The 19719-nt window shown below is 35.8% G+C and overlaps 1 long non-coding RNA gene across 1 annotated transcript in view; it reads right to left on the bottom strand.

The window, feature by feature from the left end:
* Window positions 1-655: 655 nt before the first annotated feature.
* LOC129393096 (uncharacterized) overlaps window positions 656-19719 on the bottom strand; it is a 30738-nt gene continuing 11674 nt past the window's right edge. Inside the window, exons 3-4 of the long non-coding RNA XR_008619731.2 lie at window positions 5427-5532; window positions 656-2300 (exon numbers count right to left, since the gene is read on the bottom strand). This is a non-coding gene — a long non-coding RNA (uncharacterized LOC129393096). The remainder of the gene's footprint in view (window positions 2301-5426; window positions 5533-19719) is intronic.

The raw sequence follows: 19719 nt of genomic DNA, 5'->3' as shown, positions 1-19719 counted from the left end.
CTTAAGCAAGGCTCACAGACCAATGCACCTGAATTTCACACAACAGAATAGAAGGTGACCGGTTTGCTTAAAGAATATCTTAATGATGCACATCAGCCAGTTTTGATACTTCCCCCACAGAATCAAACTCTTGATTATATACTTATACACACATAGGGAGATATGTATGTTAAAAGGAAACTTGTTAAAGCTTTATCTTGAGTTATGAGAAAATATATGTGAAAACACATACTCTATAAATATTTATAAAACTATAAGAAACTTATACATCAGTAACATTTTGATAACTATAGTGACTCATGTCATTATAATCTTATGGGCAAAGCTTCTTTAAATTGTTCTTTGGAAACCTTCACTAAATGGTCTTGAATAGAATCCAAGTCTTGAATTGCTTAAATTAATTCCACTCTCCTGAATAGTGTTGTAGTGCTGCTTCAGGATATTAGATAATGGAATTGTGACCCTACAGCTTTATTGGAGCTAATCATATTAATAAGGCCAAATACGTCTTTATCTAGGATGAAAGAACCAAATAGTATAGCACTTTAAAAAAACAACCATTGAGATATCCTTGGAATAATGCCACAAATTTAAGTCTGGGGGAGAAAAAATAATTATTAGAGGACAGAGTGCATTCACATATTGCTCAATTTGCCATTTACTTAAGTACTTGAAGTTTGGGAAGCATTCAGACTATAATGATGCTCATCACATACAAGGAGCTTGGGTTAAAAGCTTTCTGAATGTCCTCTATTAAACACAGTAGCTGCTCTCCATAGGGCATTACCATATTAAAGATCCTACAATATTATCAGTTAATTTACTGGTCATATTACACCAAGCATATCAAATTGGTTTTAATTCTTCTGCCAATACTAATTGATTGGTAGTGGCTGCTGGGTTACAAAAAGGCTGTGATTGTAAACAAACTCTAAAGCAGAGATCATGGATATATGTGTTTAGGGGTGGAACTGGGGGGTTCACAACCCCTATATAGTGACAGTAATGGCTCTCTATTACAGAAAAGGCTGATTAAGCATAGGCTCAAGGTTACAGAACTATTTATTCATTTGTTTATCATTCACTTCATCAAAAATGATACGGAAGAAAATATAGGTAATATACAGTGATAAAGAAATCAGGGCAATTGGAAAGTAAAATAAAAAATTAAGACAAGGCCACTAAGAAATACAAGCTATAAAATCCTGCACACTTAGGAAAGGGGACTTAGAATTTGACTCTAAGTTTCCTGATAGTCTAATTGAAAGTGGAAGGCATGATCATTTACAAGATTCGGGCTGTCTTAAATATAAGGCAGGTCCTATACGTAAAATGTAAGACAGACATTCTGGTATAAAAGAATGTAAGTGGACCTAGAAGACATGAATTTAAATCCTAGGTCTGCCATTTAGGAGCTAGGTGACTTTCAGCAAGTTATTTAAACTTGACTACTTCAATATCTTCATTTGCAAAATGTGGATAATAATGCTGCTTCATGAATTGTTTTGAAATAAACAAAGAAGTAAATATGCTCTTTATTTTTTGTTTGGTCACCTAGATCCATTTGCCTTGCTTTTCTGTCCTACTTCCTGTCCTGGGAGGTTGACCCTAAAAACTGTGCCACCCAGGCTCCCATTTCCCTCTGGCTTTCTATTTGGTTCAGCCAACCAGAGGTACTCTCTTCCCACTGCCTCAATACCAACTGTCTAACTGTAGCTGCTCTTTTTATGACTACAACTCCTGATGGGCAGTTGCCTTATGTATTAGTCCATTTTCATGCTGCTGATAAAGACATACCAGAGACTGAGAAATTTACAAAAGAAAGAACTTTAATTGAACTTACAGTTCCATGTGGCCTGGGGAGCCTCATAATCATGGCGGAAGGCAAAGAGGAGCAAGTCAAGTCCCATCTTACAAGAATAGCAGCAGGCAAAGAGAGAATGAGGAAGTTCCAAAAGCAGAAACCCCTGATAAAACCATCAGATCTTGGGAGATTTATTCATTGCCACGAAAACAGTATGGGGTAGACTGCCCCAATGATTTAATTATCTCCCACTGGGTCCCTCCCACAACACATGGGAATTATGGGAATACAATTCAAGATGAGATTTGGGTGGGGACACAGAGCCAAACCATATCATTCCACACCTGGCCCCTGCCAAATCTCATGTCCTCACATTTCAAAACCAATCACACCTTCCCAATAGTCCCCCAAAGTCTTAACTCATTTCAGCATCAACTCATAAGTCCATGGTCCAAAGTTTCATCTGGGACAAGGCAAGTCCTTCCCACCTATGAGCCTGTAAAATCAAAAGCAAGCTAGTTATTTCCTAGATACAGTGGGGGTACAGACATTGGGTAAATACAACCATTCCAAATGGGAGAAATTTATCAAAACAAAGGGGCTACAGGCCCCCTGCAAGTCTGCAATCCAGCAGGGCAGTCAAATCTTAAAGCTCCAAAATGATCTCCTTTGACTTCATGTCTCACATCCAGGTCATGCTGATGCAAGAGGTTCCCATGGCCTTGGGCAGCTCCACCCCTGTGGCCTTACAGGGTGTAGCCCTGCTCCTGGCTGCTTTCATGGGTTGGCGTTGAGTGTCTGTGGCTTTTCAGGTGCATGGTGCAAGCTGTTGGTGGATCTACCATTCTGGGGTCTGAAGGTCGGTGGCCCTCTTCTCACAGCTCCACTAGGTGGTGCCCCAGAAGGGACTCTAGCCCCCACATTTCCCTTCCACACTGTTCTAGCAGAGGTCCCTTCCACACTGCCCTAGTATACATCTTCTGACATCTAGGCAGAGGTTCCCAAACCTCAATTCTTGACTTCTATGCACTCACAGGCATAACACCATGTGGAAGCTGCCAAAGCTTGGGCTTGCACCATCTGAAGCCATGGCCCAAGCTCTATGATGGCCCCTTTCAGCCATGGCTGGAGTGGCTGGAACTTAGGGCATCAAGTCCCTAGGTAATGCACATAGTTCAGGGACACTGGGCCCAGCCCATAACACCACTTTTTCCTCCTAGGCCTCTGGGCCTGTGATGGGAGGAGCTGCCATGAGGACCTCTGACATGCCCTAGAGACATTTTCCCCATTGTCTTGGGGATTAACATTTGTATCCTCATTACTTATGCAAATTTCTGCAGCCATCTTCAATTTCTCCTCAGAAAATGGGATTTTCTTTTCTATCACATTGTCAGGCTGCAAATTTTTCAAACTTTTACGCTGTTTCCCTTTTAAAACTGAATGCCTTAAACAGCACACAAATCACTTCTTGAATGCTTTGCTACTTAGAAATTTCTTCCACCAAATACCATAAGTCATCTCTCTCAAGTTCAAAGTTCCACAGATCTCTAGAGGAGGGGCATAATGCTGCCAGTCTCTTTGCTGAAACAAAACAAGAGTCACTGTTGCTCCAGTTCCCAACAAGTTCCTCATTTTCATCTGAGACCACCTCAGCCTGGACCTTATTGTTCATATCACTATCAGCATTTTTGTCAAAGCCATTCAACAAGTCTCTAGGAAGTTCCAAATTTTCCCACATCTTCCTCTCTTCTTCTGAGTCTTCCAAACTGTTCCAACCTCTGCTTGTTACCCAGTTTCAAAGTTGCTTCCATATTTTTGGGTATCTTTTCAGCAACACCCCACTCTACTGGTACCAATTTACTATATTAATCTGTTTCCATGTTGCTGATAAAGATATATCTGAGACTGGACAATATACAAAAGAAAGAGGTTTAATTGGATTTACAGTTCCACGTGTGTGGGGAAGCCTCACAATCATGGTAAAAGGCAAGGAGGAGCAATTCTCATCTTACATGGATGGCAGCAGGCTAAGAGAGAATGAGGAAGACACAAAAGTGGAAACCCCTGACAAAACCATCAGATCTCATGAGACTTATTCACTCCCATGAGAACAGTATGGGGAAAATGCCCACCGGTTCCCTCCCACAACATGTGAGAATTATGGGAGTATAATTCAAGATGAGACTTAGGTGGGGACACAGAGCCATACCATATCACCTTCCATGCTGTCAGCTATAGGTGTGCACTCTCTTTCCGACTAGAGCCCTGATTGATAAAATGAATATTTATAAAGTGGAAGAAGTTGGAGAAAATAGAGTCTCATTTTTAAACCCCTACTACAGGCCCTGCACAGAGGCAGGCATCTTTATAGTGGATATTCAATAAATGCTGATAAATTTGAAGAAAAGGGAATAAGACAAAGTAAAGCAGATTTCACAAAAATCTGAGACACAAGATTCAGATCCTTTGCATCAGATGATCCCATTTCCCAAATTTGGAATGTGAACAGAAGAAAGAGAGACAATGAGGATTGTCTGTGCAACTCAGCAAGCCTGGAAAACAATAACAATGCTAGTATGTATGGAAGACATAAAATACTATTCTAGGTTTAAGTAAGATTTAAAGGAAAATAGTACAGTAAAAGGCAAGTACATGATTTTTCACTTGTCATTTTGTGAACTTGCGTGTAGAGTGGAAGTGAGCAGACATGAACATAATTAATGGAATGGCCATTTTCCTTACATGCCTAACCATCTTTTTGCATGATTTACAATTTTCAAATGCTATTCCCTCAGAAAAGAAATTTTACCTTGTTTTCACAAGAAAAGATCAAGTTGAAGAATGACTTTAACAATAAAGTAACCAGTGCCCCCGAAGTATATTATTCACAGTGTCTAGCACAGGCACAGTGAAAGGTTCATGGGTATCCAGCAAATTCTGTTGTTGGTCCTGGAAACCAACAAAGTCAGATATTCAAAATGCCTTTCTTGTTTACAAAAAGTATTCTACTTGTTATTGTTGTCAGGAGAGACCCCTTCACTCAGATCCTCTTTATTGAGAAAGCAGAAAACCCTCATAAAAGCATCAGATGTTTAAAAAAATTTTAAATTTCTCTTTTGAGCCCAAGCTTCTTGTTTGTTTGTTTATTTGTTTTGTTTTTTACAGGAGAATGGAGATGTCTTGGATTTTTTGTGCACAAATTGTCCTCAGAACCAAACAAAATAACCAGCATAGGAGAGAATTCACAAAGTAAGAGACTCATAAAGTAAAATGTTTTGCTTTCCTTTTTGCCTTTTTCATCCTGCTTTGTTTTTCAACATGTGTAAATCATTCTGTTACTATAAACTTAATAAAGAAGTAAAAGAGCAAAGACCAAAATGTAATAATGAAATAAAGTTTTTATCAGTTATAATTTTTTGGCATGATCAGGTTATCTTTGGTGTACACTTCAGGGTTTTGTATTTCAAACACAACTCTTCTTAAAACTTTTCATGTGTCCCAGATGTGACCTAGTTTCATTCTGGGAAATGAATGCTGAGTGTTGTACAGACAAGTCAAACAGACATAGCTATTTTAGGAGCCATTAATGTAGTGCTTATAAAAACCAAATATGTAAACCCACCTGGCCAGGAAAACCTTTACTGAGTATATACTTTGTGCTGAGTGATATTCCAGGCTCCAGAAATGAAAACACAAAGGGCAAGACCCAATCTTGAAGAGCTCATAAACTAGTAAAAGAGAACAACAAACATGTTACAAGGCAAAAACAAATTACAAATGTAAATAATAAAGCCAAAGCATAATAATGGAAACCTGAAAAAGGTAAAGAAGTATTACATAAAATGGAGCCATTTGTTCTGTCTTAGGAGAGCTCAAAAAAGCCTTCACAGAAGAGGTAGAATCTGAGCAAATTCAAAAGTTTAAAGTCCAGTTTGGAAATTTTCTTTCAATTAAGTCATGACGTGTTTATGGACAAATATCCACTTGAATCAATAAGAAAAGGAAAATGACTAGCATAATGACGCACATAAAATAAGAATTAAAATGTTTCTGCTCTCTTTGTGTACTTTTAAAATTAAGGTAAAATTCATATAACATAAAAATCCACCCTTTTAGTCATTTTAAAGTGTACAATTTTTTAGTACATTTTAAAGTGTACAATTCAGTGGTGTTTAGTACACTCACAATGTTTTGCAACCATTACCACTACCTAATTCTAGAATATCTTTATCATCCAAAAAGAAACCCTGTGCCCATTGAGTAGTCACTGGCCTTTCCATTTACCCCGACTCCTCCAGCACGTGACAACCACTAATTTGCTTTCTGTCTCTATGCCTCTTCTGGACACTTCATATAAATACAACCATACAATATGTAGCCATTTGTGTCTGGCTTCTTTCAGTTAGCATAATATTTTTGAGGTTCTTCCTTGTTATAGCATGAATCAGTACTTTATTCTTTTTATAGATGAATAACATCCCATTGTATGCATATGCCACATCTTGTTAATCTATTTATCAGTTGGAGGACAGTGGGTTGTTTCTACATTTTGGCTATTGAGAATAGGGCTGCCTCCATATTTGTGTACAAGATTTGTCTGAACTCTTCTTTTCAATTATCTTAACTATATACCTAATGATATGGTTTGCCTGTGTCCCCACCCAAACCTCATCTTGAATTGTAGCTCCTATAATCCCCACGTGTTGTGGGAGGGACCTGGTGGCAGGTAATTGAATCCCGGTGTCTGGTTTTTCCTGTTCTGTTCTTGTGATGGTGAATAAGTCTCATGAGGTCTGATGGTTTTATAAAGGGCAGTTCTGCAAATGCTGTCTTTCCTGCCACCATGTAAGACGTGCCTTTGCTCCTCCTTCACCTTCCGCCATGATTGTGAGGTCTTCCCAGCCATGGGGAACTGTGAGTCCATTAAACCTCTTTTTCTTTATAAATTACCCAGTCTTGGGTATTTCTTCATAGCAGCATGAGAACAAATGAATACACCTAGGAGTAGCATTGTTGGGTCTTATGATAACACTAGGTTTAACTTTTCGAGGAACCACCAAACTATTTTTTTTCACGTTGGCTGCACCATTTTACATTCCCACCAGCCATATATGAACGTTCCAATTTCTCCACACCTCACCAATATTCATCACATTCTGTTTTGTTTTGTTTTGTATTGTTTTGTTTTGTTTACTTTTTCCCATCCTAGCGAGTGTGAAGTATCTCATTGTGGTTTTCCTTTGTATTTCCCTAATGACTGATGATGCTGACTATCTTTTTATGTGCTTACTGGCCATCTGTATATTTTCCTTAGAGAAATGACTATTCAGATCCATTGCCCATTTTTGAATTAGGTTGTCTTTTGTTATCGAATTGTAAGAGTTCTGTATAAATTCTGGATATAAGTCTCATCAGATCTATAATAGGCAAATATTTTCTCCCATTCTGTAAGTTGTCTATTTTTTTGATAAATCACCCACTCCAGTGACATAGCCACCATGTGCTCACACACGCCTCATCAGGGGCCCAAGCACCAGCCCATTCCAGGGTCCACTGCCAGTGACCCTGTTCATTCCAGCAGCTGAGTCACTACACACCTCACCCAGAGGCCAGAGGACTGGCCCACCCAAGGCCTGCCACTGGTGGCAACCTCACCCACTCCAGTGGCCAAGCCACTGAACATCTGTGCAACACCCAAGACCTAAGTACTGGCCGACTCAGAGTCTGACACCTCTGGAAACCTCACCCACTCAGAAACAGAGCTACCAAAGGCCTATAGCCCTCTCAGGGGCCACAGATCTGGCCCACTGGGGGCCCACTACACTTTGCAAAGCCGCACCATAGCCTCCACAAACTCTTGCAGCCTAGGCCGCTGAGGCACTTGCAGACACTGCTAACATTGAATACACCAAACAGAATCACACAGAGACTACACTATTGCACCCACCTGGACCCAAAGCCAAAACACTACCCAACCAACACTAAAGGACAAATCTACAGGAAAAATTATTTCTTTATGAAAGTTGCTCGATAAAATGAGACAAGACAACTGCTACACCAGATGTGCAGATATCAACATAAGGACACAAGATGTATGCAAAAGCAAGGAAACATGACACCTCCAAAGGAACATAATAATTTTCCAGTAGCAGACTCCAAAAAAGAAAATCTATGAAATGCCTAAAAATGAACTCAAAATAATTATCTTTAAAAAACTCAGTGAGATATAAGAGAATACAAATAGATCATTCAATGAATTCAGGAAAACAATTATCATCAGAATAAGAAATTCAACAGAGATAGGTACTATAAAATGGAACCAAACAGAAATATTGGAACCGAAGATTTCAATGAATAAAATAAAGATTACAAGCAACAGCTTCAACTACTGACTGGATCAAGAAGAAAGAATTTCTGAACTTGAAGAGAGGTCTTTTGAATAACCCAGTAAGACAACAAAAGAAAAAAAGAATTAAAGAGAATGAAGAGGCATACAAGACTTCTGAGACATTAAATGAACAAATATTCAGATTATGTAAGTTCTAGAAGGTGAATACATAGGAGAAGACATTGAAAATATATTTAAATAAATAACAGCTGAAAAATTCTCATATCTTGAGAGAGATAGGGACAATGTGACCCAGGAAGCTCAGAGATTCCCAAATAGATCCAACACAAAAGGCTCCTCTTCAAGGTAAATTGTAGTCAAACTGTCAAAAATCAAAACAAAGAGAATTCTAAAAAGAGCAAGAGAAAAGTGTCAAGTCACATATAAGGAAAGCCTTGTCAGACCAACGGAAAAATTTTCAGCAGAAACCTTATAGGCCAGGGAGAATGGGATGATATATTCAAAGTACCGAAAAAAAAAAAATTCCAGCCAATAATACTACACCCAGCAATTATACCCTTCAGACATGAAAGAGAAATAAAGTTTTTCACAGATAAGCAAAAAAAGAGGAAATTTATCACCACTAGACAGGCCATACAAAAAATGCTTGAGGGAGTCCTAAATCTGGAAGTGAAAAGACGATACCAACAAACATGAAAACTCATGAAAGTATAAAGCTCACTAGTAAAGCAGACACACAAAGAAGAAAGAGAAAGGAATCAAACATTATTACAAAACAACCAAACCATGAGAAACAATAAGAGAGAAAGACAGGGACAAAAAAATGTAAAAAACAACCAGTAATTAATTAAGAAAATGACAGAAGTAAATCCATACCTATCAATAAAAACTGTGAATGTAATTAGTTTGGATTCTCGAATTAAAAGACATGGATTAGCTGAAAGGATAAAAACAAAACAAGATCAAACTATATTTTGTCTACAAGAAACTCACTTCACCTGTAAAGATACACATAGACTGAAGTAAAAGAATGGGAAAAGATTCCACATAAACAAAAAACAAAACTGAGCAGAAATAGCTATAATTACTTATATCAAACAAAATAGATTAAATTTAAGTCTAAATACATAAAAAAGAGACAAAGAGGGTCATTACATAAGGACAAAGGGATTAATTCCATAAGAGGATATAAATTCTAAATATATATGCATCCAACACAACAGCACTCAGATATATAAATAAATATTATAGTTAAAGGGCGAGATACACTGCAGTACATCAATAGGTGGAGACTTCAACACTCCACTCCTAGCATTGGACAGATAATCTATACTGAAAATCAACAAAAAACATAGGACTTAAACTGCATTATAGACCAAATAGACCCAACAGACATCTGCCAAACGTTTTAACCAACAGCTGCAGAATACACATTCTTCTCATCAGTATATGCAACACTCTCCAGGATAGACCACAAAACAAGCCTCAATAAACTTAAGAAAATTGAGATCATATTAAGATTTTCTTTAGATCACAATCGAATAAAGCTAGAAGTCAATAACAAGATGAACTTTTGAAACTGTGTAAGTACCTAGAAGTTAAATAACATGCTTCTGAATGATCAATGGTGCAATGAAGAAATTAGGAAGAGAATTTAAAAAACCTTTTGAAACAAATGAAAATAGAAACACAATATACCAAAACCTATGGGAGATAGCAAAAGCAGTTCTACCAGGGAAGTTCAAAGCAATAAATGACTACATCAAAAAAGCAGGAAGTTAAAAAAAAAAAAAAAACTTCACTAACGTAGCACCTCAAAAAATTAGATAAACAAGAACAAACCAAGGCTCATATTAACAGAAGAAAACAAATAATAAAGATTAAAGCAGACTTAATGAAATAGAGACAAAAATACAAAAGATTGACAAACAAAACAAACAGTTGATTTTTTGAAAAGAGACTAAGAGAAAAAGAAGATCCAAATAAATAAAATCAGAAATTAAAATGGAGACCTTAAAACAAATGCCATGGAAATACAAATAATCATTCCAATTTGCCAACAAACAGGAAAACCTAGAGGAAGTGTGTAAATTCTAGTACACATAAAATCTACCAAGACTGAACCAAGAAGAAGCAGAAAATCGAACAGACAAATGGCAAGTAATAAGCATCTCCCAACAAAGAAAAGCTCAGGACCAGACGACTTCACTGCTCAATTATATCAATATTTTAAAAGAGAACTAGCAACAATTCTTCTCAAACTATTTCAAAAAAGTTAAAGAGGAGGGAACTGTTCCAAATTTATTATATAATGCCAGTCTTATGCTGATACACAAACCAGAAAAGAACAGAACAAAAATGAAGACTACAGGCCAATGTCTGTAATGAACATAGATGCAAAAATCCTCAATAAAATACTAGCAAACTAAATCTAACAGCACAGCAAAATGATTATACACTATGATCAAGGGGGATTTATTTCAGGGATGCAAGGATGGTCCAACATATGCAAAGCAATAAATGTGATATATCACATCAACAGAATGAAAGACATAAAACGTCTAAATAGACACAGAATCATCTCAATAGACACAGAAAAAGTATTTGACAAAATTCAGTATGCCTTCATGATAAAAACTAAACAAATTAGCTATACAAGGAACATACCTCAACACAATAAAGCCTATGTGACAAACTCACAGCTAATATCATACTAAATGGGAAAAAATGAAAAACTTTTTCTCAAAGAAATCGAACAAGACAAGGATCCCCATTTTCAACACTCTTGTTCAACTAGCATGGGAAGTCTTAGCCTGAGCAATAAGGCAAGAGAAAGAAAGAAAATGCATCCAAATTGGAAAAGAGAATGTCAAAATGTCCTTGTTTGCAGATGACATGATCTCATATAGAGAAAAACCTGAAAACTCCACCAAAAAGTCTTAGAACTATTTTAAAACTCTTAACATTGCACGATTAAAAAAATCACCATAGGAAAATCAGTAATGTTTCCACACACCAATAACAAACTAGCTTAAGAGGAAATCAAGAAAACAATCCTATTTACAATAGTTACAAAAAAGACACCTAGGAATAAATTTAGCCAAAGAGGTTAAAAATTTTTACAATGAAAGCCACAAAACACTGATGAAAATAATTGAAGAGAAAAAAAACAAATGAAAAAAAATTCCATGTTTATGGATTGGAATAATTAATATTGTCAAAATGCCCACATAACCCAAAGCAATGTACAGATTCAATTTAATCCATATCAAAATGCCAATGGCATTCTTCATAGAAATGAAAAAAAAACAAACCCTAAAATTTGTATGAAATCACAAAAGACCCCAAATAGCCAAACTAATTCTGAATAAAAGGAACAAAGCTGAAGCCATTATAGTTCCTGCTTTCAAATTATAATACAAAGCTATACTAACCAAAATAGCATGGTACTAGCATCAAAACAGACAGATAGACCATGGCAAAGAACAGAAAACAGAAAAATGAATTAATGTACTTATGGCCCACTGATTGACAAAGGTGACAAGAATATCCACTGGGGAAAGGACAGACTCTTCAAAAAATGGTGCTGGTAAAACTGGGTATCTATATGCAGAAGAATAAAATTACACCCTCTACTTCTCACCATATACAAAAATCAACTTGAAATGGATTAAAGACTTAAATGTAAGACACAAAACTATAAAACCACCAGAAAAAAAATAGGAGAAACACTTCTGAGCAAAGTTTTAATGATGAGACTTCAAGAGCACAGGCAACAAAAGCAAAAATGACAAATGGGATTATATCAAACTCAAAAGCTTCACTGTAACAAAGGAAACAATCAAGAGAATAAAGAGGCAAGGGATTAATATTCAGAATACAGAAGGAACTCAAACAATTCAACAGCAAAAAAAAATCTGATTTAAAAATGGGCAAATGATCAAAATAGACATTTATTTTTTAAAAAGACATACAAATGGCAATGTATATGCAAAAGTGCTCAACATCACAAACCACTAAGAAAATTTAAATCAAAACCACAATGAGATATCATCTCATCTAGTTAGACTAGCTGTTATTAAAAGCACACACACAAAAAATGCCGGCAAAGATGCAGAGAAAAGGGAACTCTTATATTCTGTTAGTGGGAATGTAAATTAGTATAGCCATTATGTAAAACAGTATGGAATTTCTTCAAAAAAAATGAAAATAGAACTACCATATGATCTAGCAATTCCACTATTCGTTATGTATCCAAAGGAAAGGAAAACCATATGTTGAATTGTGATCTGCATCCCTGTGTTTATTGTGGCACTATTCACAATAGGCAAGATATTGAATCAACCTACATGCCCATCAGTAGATGAATGGATAAAGAAAATGTCATATATATATATGTGATATATATATATATATCACAATGAAATATTATTCAACCATAAAAAAGAATAAAACTCTGTCATTTGCAGCAACATGGATCATCCTAGGAGATATTATGTTAAGTGAAATAAGTCAGACATAGAATGATAAATACCACATGTTCTCACTCATAATGTGGAAACTAGAAATGCTGAGCTCATAGAAGCAGAGAGTAGAATTGTGGTTACCAGAAAAGGGTAGGTAAAGGAGGGAGTTAGAGAAGTTAGTTAAAGGATACAAACTTACAGCTAGATAGGAGGAATAAGTTCTAGTGTTTTATACACCTGTGGGATGACTACAGTCCACAGTAATATCTTATAACATTTCAGATAGCTAAAAGGAGGATGTTGAATGTTCCCAACACAAAGAAATGATGGATGTTTGAGATGATGGATATGCTAATTACCCTGATTGATCAATACACATTGTATGCATGTATTGAAATGTCACTCTGTACCCACTAAGTATGTATAATTATGACGATTTCAATTAATTTTTTTGTTTTTAATTTTAATGAAGTTTATGTTATCTATTTTTTCTTTTGTTGCTTGTGCTCTTGATACCTTAGCTAAGAAACTATTGCTTAATCTAAGGTCATGAAGAGTTACACCTATGTTTCCTTTCAAGAGTTGTATAGTTTTAGCTTTTACATTTGAATTTTTAAATCTGTTTTGAATTAATTTATGTATGTGTTATGAGGTAAAGATCCAAATCCATTCTTTGCCATGTAGACATTGGTTTGTCCAAGCATCATTTTTTGAAAAGACAATTCTTTCCCCCATTGAATGGTCTTGACATCCTTATTAGAAATAAATTATCCATAGATATATTGATTTCTTTCTGGACTCTCAATTATACTCCAGTGACCTATATATCTACCTTTATTCCAATAGTACACTGTTTTGATTTTTGTAACTTTGTAGTAAGTTTTGAAGTATGGGTTTAAGTTCTTTTTGCTTTCTTTTTCAGGATTTTGGATGTCCTGTATCTCTTGCAATTCCATATGAATTTTAGAATCAGCTTCTCTATTTGTTCAAAAAAGAAGTTGAAATTTTGATAGAGCTTGCACTGAATCCGTAGATCAATTTGGGGAGTATTGTCATCTTAATATTATATCTTCCAATCCATGAACATGAAATCTCTTTCTACTTATTAAGGTTCTCCTTAATCTCTTTCAGCAAAATTTTATAGTGTTCAGTGCACAAGTGTTACAATTTCCTGGTTAAATATATTCTTAAATATTTTACCGTTTTGATGTTACTCTATTTTTATTTTTCTGTTTGTTTTTGTTTCATTTGTTTGTTTTTGAGACAGAGTCTCACTCTGTCACCCAGGCTGGAGTGCAGTGGCATGATCACAGCTCACTGCAACCTCTGCCTCCCAAGTTCAAGTGATTCTCCTGCCTCGGCCTCCTGAGTAGCTGGGACTACAGGCGTGCACCATCACACTCAGCCAATTTTGTATTTTTAGTAGAGACAGGGTTTTGCCATGTTGACCAGGCTGGTTTTGAACTCCTGACCTCAAGTGACCCGCCTGCCTCAGCCTCCCAAAGTGCTGAGATTACAGGTGTGAGCCACCACACTGGGCCTGATGTTATTTTAAATGAAATTGTTTTATGGTTTCTTTTTCAGATTGTTCATTGCTCGTATATATAAATACAATGGGGCTTTATATACAATACAGACATCCATTGTAGAAATACATGGAGTTTTGATATTATATTCTGCAACTTGGCTAAATTCCTCTATTAGCTTGCTATAGTCTGGATGTGCGGCCCCTCCAAATCTCATGTTGAAGTATGAACTCTATTGTTGAAGGTTGGCCTAGAGAGAGGTGTTTGGGTCATGGGAACAGATCCCTCAAGAATGGCTTGGTGCTCTCCTCACAGTAATGAGTTCTCACTCTATTAGTTCATATAAAAGCTGGTTGTTTAGAAGAGCCTGGGGCCTCTTGGTGGCTTCTCTCTTGTTCCCTCTCTCACAATGTCACATGCCTGCTCCCCCTTCCTTCTGCCGTGAGTATAAGCTTCCTGAGGCTTCACCAGAAGCCAAGCAGATCCTGGTGTCATGATTGTACAACCTGCAGAACTGCAAGCCAAAGAAAACTCTTTATAAATTACCCAGTCTCAGGAATTCCTTTATAGCAATGCAAAACAGAGTAATGCATAGCTTTAGTAGTTTTTTGTTTGATATAAAATCATGTCATCTGTGACTAGAAATAGTTTTACCTCTGCCTTTCTAATATAGATGCCTTTTATTTCTTTTTCTTACCTTGTTGACCTGGCTAGAACGTTCAGTATAATGTTGAATGGAAGTGGCAAGAATGAAAATTCTTGTCTTGTGCCTGATATTACAGGGAAAGCTTTTGGTCTTTTACATAGAGTTTGACGTTAGCTATGGAATTTTCCAGATGGCCTTTATCATGTTGAGAATGCTGCCTTCTATTTCTACTTTACTGAGTGTTCCCATCATGAAAGACTGTTGAATTTTGTCAAATGCTTTTTGTCATCAGTTAAGATGAATGTGTGGGGTTTTACTCTTTCTTTCATAAATGTTGTAATATGTTGATTTGGCTTCTTTTCATATGTTGAACCACTCTTGCATCCCTGGAAAAAATTAGTCATAACGTATAATCCTTTTAATCTAGTGTTGAATTTTGTTTGCTAGTATTGTGTTGAAAATTTTTGCATCTATATTCATAAGGGATATTGGCATGCAGTTTTCTCTCCTTGTCATATCTTTGTCTGGCTTTGGTATCAGGGTAATGCTGGCCTCATAGAATGAGTTGGGAAATATTTCCTCCCCTTCTACTTTTTGGAAGTTTGAAAAGAATTACTCTGCTTCATAAAATATTTGGTAGACTTTGCCAGTGAAGCCACCCAGTCATGAGCTTTTTTCTGTTAGAATTTTTGATTACTGATTCAATATCCTTACTTGTTTTAAGTCTATTCAGATTTCATCTTGAGTCAATTTTGATAGTTTGTGTGTGTGGTTTGTGTGTTTCTAGGAAGTTGTTCATTTTGTTTAGGTTATATGATTTTTTTTCACATAGAAATGTTTATAGCACTCTCTATAATTCTTTTTATTGTCATAAGGCTAATAGTAATATTACCACTTTCATTTTTTATTTGAATCTTCTTTTTGTCTTCATCAGTTGAGGTAAAAGTTTGGCAATTTTGTTGATCTTTTCAAAGAACAAAGTTTAGTTTCATTAATTCTCTTTATTGTTTTTCTATGTTTTGTTTCATTTACCTCTGCTCAAATCTTTATTATTTCAGCCCTTCTGTTTGCTGTGGGCTTAGTCTGCCTTTTTTTTTTTTTTTTTTTTTTTTTGCTAGTCACTTAGGAAGGTTAGGTTATTTATATAAGATTTTTTTTTAATGTAGGCATTTAAAAGTATAAATTTCCCTCTGAGCACTGCTTTCATTGTATCTCATAGATTTTGGTATGTTGTGTTTTCATGTTCATACATCTCTATTTTCTAAATCCCCTTGTGATTTCTTCTTTGGCCCATTGGTTATTTAAGAGTATGTTCTTTAATTTCCACATATTTGTGAATTTTCTAGTTTCCCTTCTGTTATAGATTTCTAATTTCATTCCAAAGACACTTGTTATGGTTTCAATATTTTAAAATTTATTGAGATTTGTTTAGAAGTTTAACATATGGTTCATCTTGGAGAATTATCCGTGTGCGCTTGAGAAGAATGTGTATTCTGCAGTTGTTGAATGGAGTGTCCTGTACATGTCTCTTAGGTATAGTTGGCTTGTAGTGTTATTCAAGTCCTCTATGTCCTTGTTGATGATCTGCCTAGTTGACTTATTCATTATTGAAAGTGGAATATGCAACGTCCTACTCTTATTGTTGAACTGCCTGCTTCTGTCTTTAATTGCCCATCTTTGCTTCATATATTTGGGGCTCTGTTTATAGGTTTATAATTGATATATGTTCTTGATGGATTGACCCTTTATTATTATGTAATATCCTGATTTGTCTATTGTAACAATTTTTTCTTTTTTCTTTTTTGAGATAGGGTCTTGTTCTATTGCTCAGGTTGGAGTAGTACAGTGGTACAATCACATCTTACTATAGTCTCAACCTCCTGGGCCCAAGCCCACCTGCCACCTCAGTCTCTCAAATAGCTGGGACCACAGGTAAATACAACTAAGCCCGGCTAATGTCTTTATTTTCTTTCTTTCTTTCTTTCTTTCTTTCTTTCTTTCTTTCTTTCTTTCTCTCTCTCTCTTTCCTTCTTTCTTTCTCTCTCTCTCTCTCTCTCTCCCTCTCTCTCTCTCCCTCTCTCTCTGTCTCTCTCTCTCTCCCTCTCTCTGTGTCTCTCTCTCTCTCTCTCTCTTTTGAGATGGGGGTTCCCTATGTTGCCCAGGCTGGTCTTGAACTCCTAGACTCAAGTGATTTTCCCTCCTTGGCTTACCAAAGTGTTGGGATTACAGGCATGAGCTACTGCACCAGGCATAATTTTTTTCTTAAACTCTATTTTGTCTGATAGTCATATATTTACTCCAGCTGTCTTTTAGTTAGTGTTTGCATGAAGGAGCTTCTTCCATTTCTTAGCTTTCAACTTATTTTGACTTTGAATCTAAAGCAAGTCTCTTATAGACAGCATACAATTAGATCATGTTTTTCAATCTTTACTGCCAACATTTGCCTTTTCATTAGAGCTTTCATCCATTTATTTTTAATGTAATTACTGATAAGGTAGGATTTTTGCCATTTTGCTATTTGCTTTCTATATGTTTTTTTTTGCTCTTTAATTCCTTTGTTACTGCCTTCTTTTGTATTAAATACGTATTTTCTAGTATACCTTTTTGATTACTTTCTCTTTTCTTTTTCTACACATTTTAAAGTTGTATTCTTAGTGGTTGCCCTGAGGATTACAATTAACGTTTTCATTTATAGCAATCTAGTTTCAATTCAAGTTAGTTTCAATTGTATACAAAATGTTTGCATGTACACAGCTCCATCCCTCTCTTTATGTTGTTATTGTCACAAATGATATCTTTATATGTTTTGTATTTATAAACATAGATTTATAATTTTTGTATTATGCAATTGGATTTAAATCACATAAGAAAAAGTGAGGTTTATAAACTGAAAAGACATTAATACTGACTTTTATATTTATCTTCATATCTACTTTTACTGCTTTTTTTGTATTTTTTCCTTTTCTTTTTCATTTTTCATTTGTTTTGTTGTACCTTTATTCTTTCCTTCCTTATTCCTTATTTTCTTGTTTAAAACATAGGTAGGAGAAAAGATAAAAGTGCTTTTTGCTTAGGATTGACTTGGCTATTTGGGCCCTTTTTTTTTGTTCTATATGAATTTTAAGATAGTTTTTTCTAATTCTGTAAAGAAGTCAATGGTAATTTAATGAGAATCATGCTACCTGACTTCAAACTGTACTACAAGGCTACAGTAACCAAAACAGCATGGTACTAGTACAAGAACAGACACATAGACTAATGAATCAGAATAGAGAAATCAGAAATGAGACCACACACCTGCAATCATCTGATCTTTGACAAACCTAACAAAAACAAACAATGGGGAAAGGATCCCCTATTTAATAAATGGTGCTAGGAGAAGTGGCTAGCAGTATGCAGAAAATTGAAACTGGACACCCTCCTTACACCATATACAAAAATTAACTCAAAATGGATTAAAGACTTAAATGTAAAACCCAAAACTATAAAAATCCTAGACGACACTCTAGACAATACCATTCAGGACGCAAGCAAAAATTTCACAACAAAAATATCAAAAGCAATTCAATAAAAGCAAAAATTGACAAATGGGATCTAATTAAACTAAAGAGCTTCTGCACAACAAAAGAAACTATTATCAGAGTGAACAGACAGCCTACAGAATGGGAGAAAAATTTTGCTATCTATCTATCTATCTATCTATCTATCTATCTACCTACCTAACAAAGATCTAATGTCCAGAATGCACAAGTAACTTAAACAAATTTACAAGAAAAAAATAAACAACCCCATTAAAAAGCGGACATTAAAAAGTGAACATGAACAGATCCTTCTCAAAGGAAGACATACATACGGCCAACAAACATATGAAAAAAAGCTCAACATCACTGATCATTAGAGAAATGCAAATCAAAACCACAATGAGATACCATCTCACACCAGTTAGAATGGCTACTATTAAAAAGTCAAAAAACAACAGATGCTGCAGTGGTTATGAAGAAAAAGGAATGTTTTTACACTGTTGGTGGGAGTGTAAATTAGTTCAATCACTGTGGAAGACAGTGTGGCGATTATTCAAAAACCTAAATGCAGAAATACCATTTGACCCAGCAATCCCATTACTGGGTATGTACCCAAAGGCATATAAATCATTCAGTTATAAAGATACATGCATGCATATGTTCATTGCAGCACTATTTGCAGTAGCAAAGTCATGGAATCAACCTAAATGTCCATCAATGATAGATTGCATAAAGAAAATGTGATACATATATGCCATGGAATACTATGCAGCCATAAAAAGGAATGGGATCATGTCCTTTGCAGGGACATGGATGGAGTTAGAAGCCATTATCCTCAGCAAAGTAACACAGGAACAGAAAACCAAACACTTCATGTTCTCACTTATATGTGGGAGCTGAATGATGAGAACTCATAGACATATGGAGGGGAACAACACACACTGGGCACCTGTGGGGTGGGAAGAGCATCAGGAAAAATAGCTAATGGATTCTGGGTTTAATACTTGCGTGATGGGATGATCTGTGCAGTAAACCACCATGGTACCCGTTTACCTATGTAAAAAACCTGCATATCCTGCACATCTATTCCTAAACTTATATTTTTTAAAAAAAGAGAAAAGCGTTCTTTAATATTATTTTAAGTTGAGAAGCTTATAATGTTATTGGTGATTAATCCTTTCCCTTGTCTTTGACACTCACATACTGTGTTACAAATATGTCTCCATGTTATTTATTTGTCCTTTTAAGATGCAAGTCCTGCAACTTCAACTGGATGTTAAGCATAATAGGAGTAGAAACTCTGCCTTATATTTCTCCACATTTCTAATGTCAAAGGAAACTCTCTTTTGTAGAAGATATTCAATATGTGGTTGTTGATTTTGTACTAGACAGCTTACCTCATTTCTT

The sequence above is a fragment of the Pan paniscus genome, chromosome 1 (genome assembly GCF_029289425.2).
Source record: "Pan paniscus chromosome 1, NHGRI_mPanPan1-v2.0_pri, whole genome shotgun sequence".
NCBI lineage: Eukaryota > Metazoa > Chordata > Mammalia > Primates > Hominidae > Pan > Pan paniscus.
Note: the sequence above shows the minus strand (reverse complement) of the source record. Positions and strands in the feature narration are given on the sequence as shown.